Here is an 11142-nt window from a genome sequence, read left to right as displayed (position 1 = left end):
ACAAAGCCGCTATTTAAAAGGAAGGTGTGGGTAATGTAAAAGGAAGGGCTGTTACAAGGCGGGATTTCAAAGGAGAAAGAATGCTTCTTGGAGAATCTCACCATAAAGGATTGCTTGTATCCTGCTGAATTTTTATTCTCCGGAGCCAACAGCTTCTTTGGAAGGGCTTTCCTAGTTCCTCCTCTCCACCACTGCTGGGGAGAAAAAAGGCTGCTGGGTCTAGCACAAGCCGCCGCCATGTTCGCAATCCAGACCCCAGTTGTACCTCTTCTTTGGGAACCCTCCAGGCTCCATTACACCCTCTGGGGCGCCCCTAGGCGGTGTGAACCCCCCTTCGTTCGGAGCTCCAAACTTGGGATAAACCGGAAACTGGAAAGGCGTTAGAGTTCTGATGGTCTCCCTGCCCATTATGCTTCATACAGGGTGCCTCTCAGGAAATTATCAGACACCCCCCCAATGCCTTGCAGCTCCTGTAGAACTTGGCCCCTCCTGGCCATTTCCTCCATCATCATGAAGATTCATCCTCTATGAGAAAAAGATTTATTCCTCAGCTTTAAGCAGTTAAAAACATCCAATAGGGACTTTGATGTTTTAGCTAACACACTCAGAATTCTGGCTGGGAGAATTCCTGCAAACATGTAGCCCAAAAATACAAAAATCCCACGCTTAGCGTTGGATGCATCTACTTAGACCTATTGCGCCATTTGAAGTAAAGAAGGGAACAAAGCACCAGGACTATGATTCATGAGACTTCTTGTTGCACAATCCCAGGAGCAATAATAGAGGACATGAGAGGAAAATTCTTGCGTGTCCAATAGAAGCTCAGAATCTGTAAAAAACCCCGTGCACCATATGTGGTGTAAGTCCTAGGATGTAAGTCCTAGGATGAATGATGGCAACTGCCATAGCTGCCTGGTGCATTTTGCAAACAGCCTGGCTATCAAAATACTTTTGTTTCCTTTTCACTCCAGGTTTACGTGTGACCCGGTTAGATGAATTTTACTTGAATTCTGGGCCTGTTTATCTGGATTCCCAAATGCTTGTTTCCACAATCCACTGGCTCTCAGTAGTTCTCCTCTCACATTGACCTACCTATGACAGCATAAGGATCTGCCCTGATCTATCCTAGGTTCCAGACTCTGGCCCTAAAATCTCAGGGAACAAGAAGCACCTGATCTGGTATACCTACAGCAACTAGAACTGGAACAAGTACAGATTTATGGTCGAGGAAGGAAAGATCAAAAATATTTTAATAGCTTTGTTAAACTAAATGTATTGCAATCCCTCTTCAGTTCCTCTCGCACAAGCAGGGAAGGACAAGGGGGGACAAGGCCAGTATGTGCATCCTCATATTCTTTCTGTGTGTACAGTTTTATAATATCTGGTTAAGGCTTATAAAAAACTCCAAAGGGGTCTTTCCAAACTAAATAATGTGGCAGTTCTTGTTCTAGTTGCATATAATTTTGATCTAAATATTTGAACTTCCTTACAAATACTTCACTGTGAGTCTGATGACTGCTAATCTTAGTTCCTTACACTATACCAGTGGGGGAAAATATTGAGAATATATAAGGAAGGGGTTCCAATGGTTGTTGTGGGTTTTTCAGGCTCTTTGGCCGTGTTCTGAAGGTTGTTCTTCCTGATGTTTCACCAGTTTCTGTGGCTGGCATCTTCAGAGGACCAGAGCACAGAATGCTGTCCTATGAAGATGCCGGTCACAGAGACAGGCGAAACGTTAGGAATAACAACCTTCAGAACACTGCCAAAGAGCCTGAAAAACCCACAACAACCATTAGATCTCAGCCATGAAAGCCTTCGCGAATACAAGGGGTTCCAAATTGATATTTTGTGCCATTTTTATAAGCAATAGGTTTCTGTCACTGGGAACAACGTATTGTGATCTGCCAGTACTTAGTTCCAAATACAAATGATTGGACATGGTAGGAAAAAAGTGAACTGAAATGAGCAGGGACCTAAGAACACCTTCTTAGGAAGGAATAGCAGCCAATTAGTCCTTGTGGGTTTCTGGAGGGAATTTCTACTTCCCCACAAGGGGGCACCATACTGCTTCTACAGTTGCATTTGTAGTCAATTCTTTAAAATAATGCCTTTTCATATACTCTTTGGAACCAGAGACACATACTGGATGGTATTTTTTTTGTACATTCTTTCTCTTGTTTAGGTTTTTAAAGTCTACTTATATAATTCTGGTGCATTTCCTTCCTTGAATGAAGCTACGAATAACTTTTAAAAACATCCGCAATATTACAGTTGTGGTCTTTTCCCAAGCACGTGCTGTTAGTCATTTATTTATTCAAAATTATGTTGCAGTTTTCATATATGATATATGAAGTTAGGAATACACAGAAGCACATCTACCCCAGCCCAATGTGTGCTCAAATACAAGAAAACACAGATCAGGACCAACCACCTCTTTAACATTTAGGAAACATTCTGGTTATTTCTTGTCTGGGACCATGAAATTATTTGTGTGTTTCCAGATCTCCATTTTTTAAAAAAATCTACACAAAGGCCAGCAGCCAATGGTCTTTGCACCACCACAACAAAAAGAGCGGGAGAAATGGAGAGGAAAAAAAGACCTTAAGGCTGTAATTGTTGTGACATATCCATTCATAAACAGCAAAGGCAATATAACAAGCATTCTTACACAAGCACATACAAGCACATACTCAGCACTAACAGTGTAATAGTTTGAGTAAAGTTTAAGAAACTAAGTTGAGAATGGGGGGAGGGGAGGGATAATATTCCAAAATGCAAAGACTACTCTACACAGCAGTGGAACACCTTTGCTTGGCCTTGCAGCTCTGCAAACTGGATGGCCAAGTGGCCATATCGACTGAACAGTGATTTTGTCGAATCCTTCCTAATGTCTTAGAGGTTGGAGTGCTCCAGAGGAGATCAGTTGCCACGCACCTTCTCCAAATCACTGGGCTTCACTGAAAACCTTTAATACAAATGGCAGGTGGAACGTGGAGGATATGTACAGTTGTGTTCAAAATTATTCAACCCCCACTGAAACTGAATGTTTTGGCCATTTTGACATTGATTTTGATCATTCAGTCATCTTGCTTACATTTACATGAAAGAGGCACTTGTAGGTCAGAGAAATATAACCTTAGGTTTATAATGAAATAACCACAAATGTCTTTTCTGTGCTCACATCATTATTAGTTTTTATTCAACCCCCAAGTGACATTCAATCTTAGTACTTAGTACAACATCCTTTTACAGTTATAACAGCTTTTAAACGTGAAGCATAGCTTGACACAAGTGTCTTGCAGCGATCTATGGGTATCTTCGCCCATTCTTCATGGGCAAAAGCCTCCAGTTCAGTCAAATTTTTAGGCTTGCGCACTGCAACTGCTTTCTTTAAGTCCCACCAGAGGTTCTCAATCGGATTTAAGTCTGGTGACTGCGATGGCCACTCCAAAATGTTCCAGCCTTTCCTCTGCAACCATGCTCTAGTGGACTTGGAGGTATGCTTGGGATCATTGTCCTGTTGAAAGGTCCAACGTCTCCCAAGCCTCAGGTGTGTGACGGACTGCATCACATTTTCATCCAATATCTCCTGGTACTGAAGAGAATTCATGGTACCTTGTACACGCTGAAGCTTCCCTGTACCTGCAGAAGCAAAACAGCCCCAAAGCATTATTGACCCTCCGCCATGCTTCACAGTAGGCAAGGTGTTCTTTTCGTCATATGCCTTGTTCTTCCTCCTCCAAACATAGCGTTGATCCATGGGCCCAAACAGTTCTAATTTTGTTTCATCAGTCCACAGAACACTATCCCACAACTTTTGTGGTTTGCCCACATGACTTTTGGCATACTGCAGTCGACTCTTCTTATTCTTGGGAGACAGCAAGGGGGTGCGCCTGGGGGTTCTGGCATGGAGACCTTCATTACGCAGTGTGCGCCTTATTGTCTGAGCTGAAACTTCTATACCCACATCTGACAAATCTTTTTTCAGTTCCTCAGCAGTCACACGGGGACTTTTCACCACTCTACGCTTTAGGTAGCGCACAGCAGTCGAAGTCAGCATCTTCTTTCTACCACGACCAGGTAGCATTTCAACAGTGCCCTTTGCCTTGAATTTGTGAATGATGCTTCCTATGGTGTCTCTTGGTATGTTTAACTTCTTTGCAATCTTCTTATAGCCATTCCCCTTCCTGTGAAGACAAATCACCTCTTCTCTTGTCTTCCTGGACCATTCTCTTGACTTCACCATGTTTGTAACCACACCAGTAAATGTCTAGAAGGAGCTGAGTATCACAGTCATTTTAAAGCTGCCTAATTGGTGCTTATTATGCTTGATTGGTGCTCGGTGACATCCACAGGTGTTTTCAATACCTGATCGAAAACACCTGAATGAACCTCTCTTCTTCAGAGTGGTAGTCTTTAAGGGGTTGAATAATTGTGGCAATGAAGAAACCACAAAAGAAACATTTACTACTGTATTACATAAACAATTGATGTTATTTTAGTTGCATTTGGTTCTTTAAAATGTCCTTGTAGGATTTCATTCTGAATACAATTCCAAATGTACACTATAGTCCCTAAACCCCTTTACAGCATTGGGGGTTGAATAATTTTGAACACAACTGTAGGTATATTAAACCAGAAGCACTTTGTTCTATGCTGTCACTGCTCAAAAATCAAACAAATGGCCATAATCTGATCTGTTTCCGCACATTTATACAAAGACAGTGCACCTCCCTACATGACGTTCTTTACCTTGGAAGGACTATACAACTGATGAACAAGAACACCATGTGAAATAGCATAGTATGTTGCTTTCATCCACAAGCAGCTCATGGACCAGACTGGGAAGCAGGTCTATACCCCAAAATGTCAAGGTGGCGCTCCTTCTGCTCTACTCGTTAGCTGCCTAATGTTCACAAGCAAGCAAGCTCCTATTAATAATATGAAATGACGCTATATCACAGCGGAACCTTCTGTGAATCTCTAGCTTCGGCTGCCTTACTGGAGACTTCATGGTTTATCTGGTTTTAGCCAGTTTTATTCAGTGGAAGATTACTATTTGAGGTGTAACCTGAAATCAAGAGCAAATTTGTGAATAAAGTGGAGGAGATGGCTACACAGAGATGCAGCCAGGCCTGCAGGCACCCATGAGCAGCTTGTGTAGAGTGACTGTTGAAACACTCAGAATCTTTTCTTGATCTCAACAAATGCTGCAATGGTAGATACTACCATTCAGCTGAGGCTGGCAAACCTAGCCCTCAGTCTCCCAAATGACATTACTTTTGAGTAAGATCAAGCATGGTAGGAAAGACTTCTGAAGAGGTTGCTTGTGTGCTTCCTACTGGTGAGTTTAGTCCCAAGATGCTAACTGTTTATGAGCCACTTTGAGGCCCTTGCACTCCTTGCTTATGGTTCTTTATCTTAAAGTAGACCTGAAGATGAGCAGCCATTCAAAAAGAGAAAGCAATCAAACAGAGCACCATATTCTCTAAATTAGGACTGCCCTAGCATAATATAGTGTCTGATGCCTGGGCAAATCTAGAGTGTACTGAAAGCCCTAACATGAGTCCCCAGTTTCCCCAGTTCAAAAAGATTGAGTATCAGCCCCTGGTGGCTCACTCTATCACCCCTCATACTACCATGCTAAATGGATCAGTATTCTGACACGGGATAATAACACATTCAAGACCTGTTCTGAAATCTGGGCATTTCATCAGCTCTGAAATGGATCAATGGGTCAAAAATACAGGTCTCACTCTAAAGTTGCAAATTGTGGAGTTCTTAATCTAATGCGCTATTTTTAAAAATGTATGTTAACAGATTCACTAGCAGGGGTTCTGTGGCAATGATGGTGATATACAAAAACTCTAGAAAATATTGTGGTCAATATTTATCTTTTAAAGGAGAATCAGCTTGATTTTTGGCAAATTAATATCAAACAGAGTAAGAAACTTCAAGCAAAGTGTTATATTTTGTTTGTATTTGGAATCAGTTTGTGAGAACATCAACTTTGAGCTGGGGGTGGTATCATTTGGGAGTGCACTAACATTTTAAAAGGTCATGTAGGCTGAAGCTGATCATAAATAACTTTATGCATAGTCCCATAAAGTCCAAATAAGCCTTTGGAGGGGCAGCCAATTGTACACGATCAAGTGAATAAGCTTGAGGTGATTCTCCCATTAAAACGGCTCCCTTTGGTCTTTGTGAGAGGCTGCCAAGGGAACCTTTCAAAGAGAGCACCCACATGCCAATGTGTGGAGGGCATTGGCTGGGTCTTCAAAGGGGGCTTCATCTCCTGCTAGCTTTTCTGTTAAGGTTGAGGCGGCAGCGGCAGCTGCTGGAATTGGGGGTGGGGGAGAGAATAAAACTTAAATCAAGTTGGAATTCTGTCTTCTTGTTTTTAAACACATACTTTGGGGGGGCATTCAATATCAAATGTAATATTAGTTAAATGGGATAGATGAGATGAGAGAGCTTTCTTTCTTCCTTTTAAAAAATGTATATTTTACATATGAAAAGGAAAAGGAAAATGTTTGTCCATAAAATAGAAACAAATCCTGTCAACTGTGGCACAAATAAATGCTACTTGTTACAATACTTTCAACCAAGAATATAGTTCTATATCATCAAATGGTTTGTGATTCCATGCCATTGAAAATATACCAATTTTGGGGTAGGGGAACCATCTGGATTCTCTCAAATCTATGTGATGGGTGAAATCCTGTGGCAAATCTCCATGTGTACAACAGCAATGACATCAGCAGCAAATCATCACTGATTGTAAGCTTCCATTGGCAATCTCAGGGCGAATGTGACATCATTGCATTGTGCATGAGTCACGTGGTTCCTGCACTTGAGCTCCACATGATGGACAGGAGTGACGTGGGCATTCCGCCACAAGTGGGTATAGATTTAGTTATTTGATATCCAGATGGAAATAATATGCTATAAACTCAGACTAATCTTAAATCTAGAACTGAAACAGATTTGAGAAATGTACAGCTGAAAAAGGTTTCTCCCAAAGAGTACCAAAACCAAATCTGAACATTCTCAAAGATCTTTTAGCAGACCATTTCAGAAGATGGAGGATCCCAGACATTTCATCCAAATCTATCAAGAAATAAAGAAGTAGTTAATAAAAATGTTGAGGAAACAGTCTAGAAGTGTATATATATTTGTAGAGGCTTTGCTCACAAGGAAACACTAGATCAGTGGTCAGAGAACATGGGTAAATTTCCCCAAATGGGCTAAAAATGAAAATCCTGGGGGTAATGAGGACAGTCACGGCAGCGCGACCATCCTCATTACCCCCAGGCATTTTATTTCCAACAATGCTGTGTGTAGATGGAGATTCCATTGCAGGGAGAGTGAGCCCCAACGAGGAACTGCACAGGGCACCCACCTGCCCTCCTCATGTCCAAAGTGGGGGGGGGAGGGTAGTGGACCAGGCCAGCTGGACTCTACCTAGCAGAGCCCTGGTCGGTGCTCTCCTTCCTGCCCAGTGCGCTGACGAGGAGGCCTCCTTCCCACCCCACCTCCCTGAGCTCATGGCCAGTGGACCTGCCGGCCCTGCGGCGCCCACCTCCCCTCTCCAAGAACGTCCCTTCCTGGAGGTGTGGCAGCTCCAGACTGGCTGACTGGGTGACGGCTGTCATGATAATGGTTTATGTGGTTTAGATCTTGTGCTGAAGATGGGATATGCAGTGATGAGCAATATAAAATGGATTCCATTTTGGTTCTCTGTATAAATGATTTCTGCAATGCTGACAGTGTAATTTTTCCAGAAGGAGGGGGAATGTTTTTCTGTAGGCCTGAGAAGAACATTCCAAGATAAGAAGAATGGACTTTGTTGTGGCGTATTGCAGACGGCTAAGACAAACAACACCTGTTACCCATGGGAAGACGACCAAGCAGAGAAGAAAGAAGATAAAGGGGGAATGTTTGCCTGACTTCATGCCGTGATTGGATGACAGCGTGAGAAGTAGGAGATAAGGGATGTGTCAGCGAAGCTTGAAAAAGGAACTTTTTCCTATGGACAATTATTCAGGATTCGGGATTCGGGATTCGGGATTCGGGATTCGGGATTCAGGATTCGGGATTCGGAATTGGGATTGATTCATCTATTCATTCCTTTGGACATTTATTCTTTCTTGGATTACTTTATTCATTATGCTTTTTCTTATGGATTACCTTTTTGGACTATTTTAGAAATATAGTTTTTCTAGGTCTGCTTGCCTGCTATTCAATGCAGGTGAGAGACTGAAATAGGATGTAGGGAATTTTAGAAGGAGGGGGGACATCTGCCTTTTTGCCTTCCCTTAAGTAGCTTTTTGTATATTTTCATGGATTTTTGGTATTTTTGGTATTTTTATTGTTTTTGTATTTTTAATGGATTCATTGCTTCATTTCTATTTTGTAATCAACCTGGAAAATGATCTTTTGCTTGCTTATGCATAAACTGACTTTCCTTCAAGGAATTTTCTATTTTCTCTAATAAAATAATAATTATAAAAATCAATTGGTCTCTTGAACAGTAAAGCTGTCCTAGGTCACCTGAGGGGAAACTTAGGCCACATTTTACTACTGAGTCCTAACCTGTTGAGCATATGGAGTCTAAGGACTACAAAGCTCATGTGTTTGACTTTTTGAATTTTCCTAAGGTACAGAGGTGTTCTTATTAGGGCAGACTTGTAAGAGGGTGTTTGCCACAGGCCTTTGCTGAGTTACCAGGACTCAACCCAGCAACTTAAGGGTGTGCAAACTCCTAATTACTCTCTGTCTGAATGGTCTGGTATCTTCTAGGGGATCCTGATAGCTTACAACGGCCTCAGATCCTGGGTGAGCGCAGAGGTGAGGCGGGGGGTCGGCCACGGACGGCAAGAGTGGAGGGGCAGTGCTGGGAGGGGATTGGATTTCACTCTTTCCTAGTCCCCCCACCATTGGCATCTCCCTCCCTCCCTTAGCAGCTGCCGGTGAAGGCCTTCAGTCTGCGCCTGTAAAGGAAGTGGGTGTTCTCACCACTGGGTGCCAGCCTCTGTCTGGGGCTTGGGGGTCCAACACGGGTGGAGCAGGGGCAGCCCTGGCGGGGAGGGGGATCCGGCTTTATGGGAGTGCCTGTACCCGAAGTCTCAGGCAAACTTCAGGGCCTGCTGCCACTCACGGTGATCGGTCCCATCCACAGATCCTCTCCTTTGGCCTCTTTTGGGTCCGCAAGCAAATCAAGACACAGCCAGAGGGGAACGAAGGCCAACGCTCAGCATAATAAAGGGACGGGAAAGAAGCACAAAGGGATTCCTGGGGACCCAGTCAACCCCCCTCCTCTCCCACCTTGTGCCAAAAACACACTTCCATCAACGTAAAGCCACTGCCACCCTGGGTGTTTTGTGCGCCACAGTTTGGGGTGCCTGGTGCACGTGAGAGAATCTGTCCACTCTCTTTCGCAAACAGAAGTCCCTGAGCGGTTTTGCCTTTAGGCTGCGAAAGAAGGACAGGTTCATTCTCGCCCTGGGCTCCAGGCACCCCAAACTTTGTACAGATAGATATCTAAATAACTGCAAATACGTATAAAAAAGACACTGGAATCCATTAAAAATATTAATTAGAAAAAGAATGTGGAGCCCTTCCAGGAAGCATGCAAGGTCTGGCCTCAGAATATTGTTTTGGTCGAAAGCACCGCATTTCATAACTGAAAAAAAGTCACATGGGGATCTTGACCCAAACGCTCGGTTAGCCAGGCGGGGGAATGCTGTTACTTGGCCGGAGCATGATAGGGGGACACATGCTCATGTGGATGGTACTATGTGCACCTCCTCGCCTCAGGATTTCCTTCCTTTCAAATCAAGGAGGTAATGTTGGTGTATATAAATATTTGGGGGGGGAGGTAAAAAAGTTCCCTGACCCCTGCACTAGATTCATGGAGGATGGGAGCAGAGGCAGTGGACATGGTCGCATTCCACCTCTGCAATGCTAATAGTCATGCCCAGATACTATGTGAAAAGAGGTGGGTTCACCCTGGAAAAGATTCCTGTAAAAAGTGGGGACAAGGTGATTCTTTGTTCACATGGCTCTTCATACGATGCCATGTGATCCCTGGGTATCCCAAAAATAATATTTCTACCTCAGAATTATGGTTGGGGGATGGTATAAAAACACCTAGAATAAAATACAGTAATATAATAAATATATGTATTACTACAAGTGATCTCCCATTATAGAGACATTAATTTTTTAAAGCCTCTATAACTGCCTTTCCTAGTTGGGCCTTGACTTCCATTAGCCTCTCCTTTCTCAGTCAACAAGCAAGCAGTGAGCTTCAGCTGGCTTCTGAATTTGCTTTCCCTTTGCGAAGATCATGAGAGAGGTTGTCTCCATCTGGACTCAGCTTCTAGTCATGGAGCGAATAGCTGTAGAAGCAGCTAGTTAACTCTGCCCTCAGTGCCCTCCCTGATGTCTGGCTGCCCAAGTTTCTCTACCCATCTGTTCAGATGGCACAATGCCCAGTCTGAGGCTGGTTAGGACCTTTGTCTGGCGTATACAAAGGGGAAGCAAAATAAAGGATTTTGATGGTGCATATGTAGAACAATGCAAGTGCCATCTCTTCAGCAGGAACTCCTTTTCACTCCAATGATTAGTGGGGCAACCTGCAGGGTTCCCCGGCAAGCCAGCTTGGTGAGGGGAGACAGGCTGGATTGTACTGGTCTGCAAGCTGTGAGAACTTTGTGTTTGTTTACTCATTTCAGTCCTGGCTACTGATAACAAATAATGAGAGATACACAGCCACAGATCCTGCTGAGACAATGCTTAATACGTTGCACATGTAAGTCTGCTTTAATCATAAATAGTGGTTTTAGGTTCAGGCAATTATAAAATATACCACATTGATAAGACTATTAGATACTGGGTTTACATGTCCTTCACCACCTGTCAACTGCACCTTGTCCCTTTTAGTGCTTCTTTCAGGAATGCAAATAATATGGATATAACTGAGGCATGGTAGAGCAACTCCCATGATTGGAAAAGGACAACTGAAGGCTACAACTTGCAGAACTTCGTTTCTTTTTCTTTTTTACTGTTTTCTTCTTCTTTTTTCTTTTTCTTTCTTTCTTTCTTTATTTTGACTACAGTTCCCAAATTCCCCAGCCC

The sequence above is a fragment of the Pogona vitticeps genome, chromosome 5 (assembly GCF_051106095.1).
Source record: "Pogona vitticeps strain Pit_001003342236 chromosome 5, PviZW2.1, whole genome shotgun sequence".
NCBI classification, from domain to species: domain Eukaryota; kingdom Metazoa; phylum Chordata; class Lepidosauria; order Squamata; family Agamidae; genus Pogona; species Pogona vitticeps.
This window is presented reverse-complemented; position numbering follows the sequence as displayed.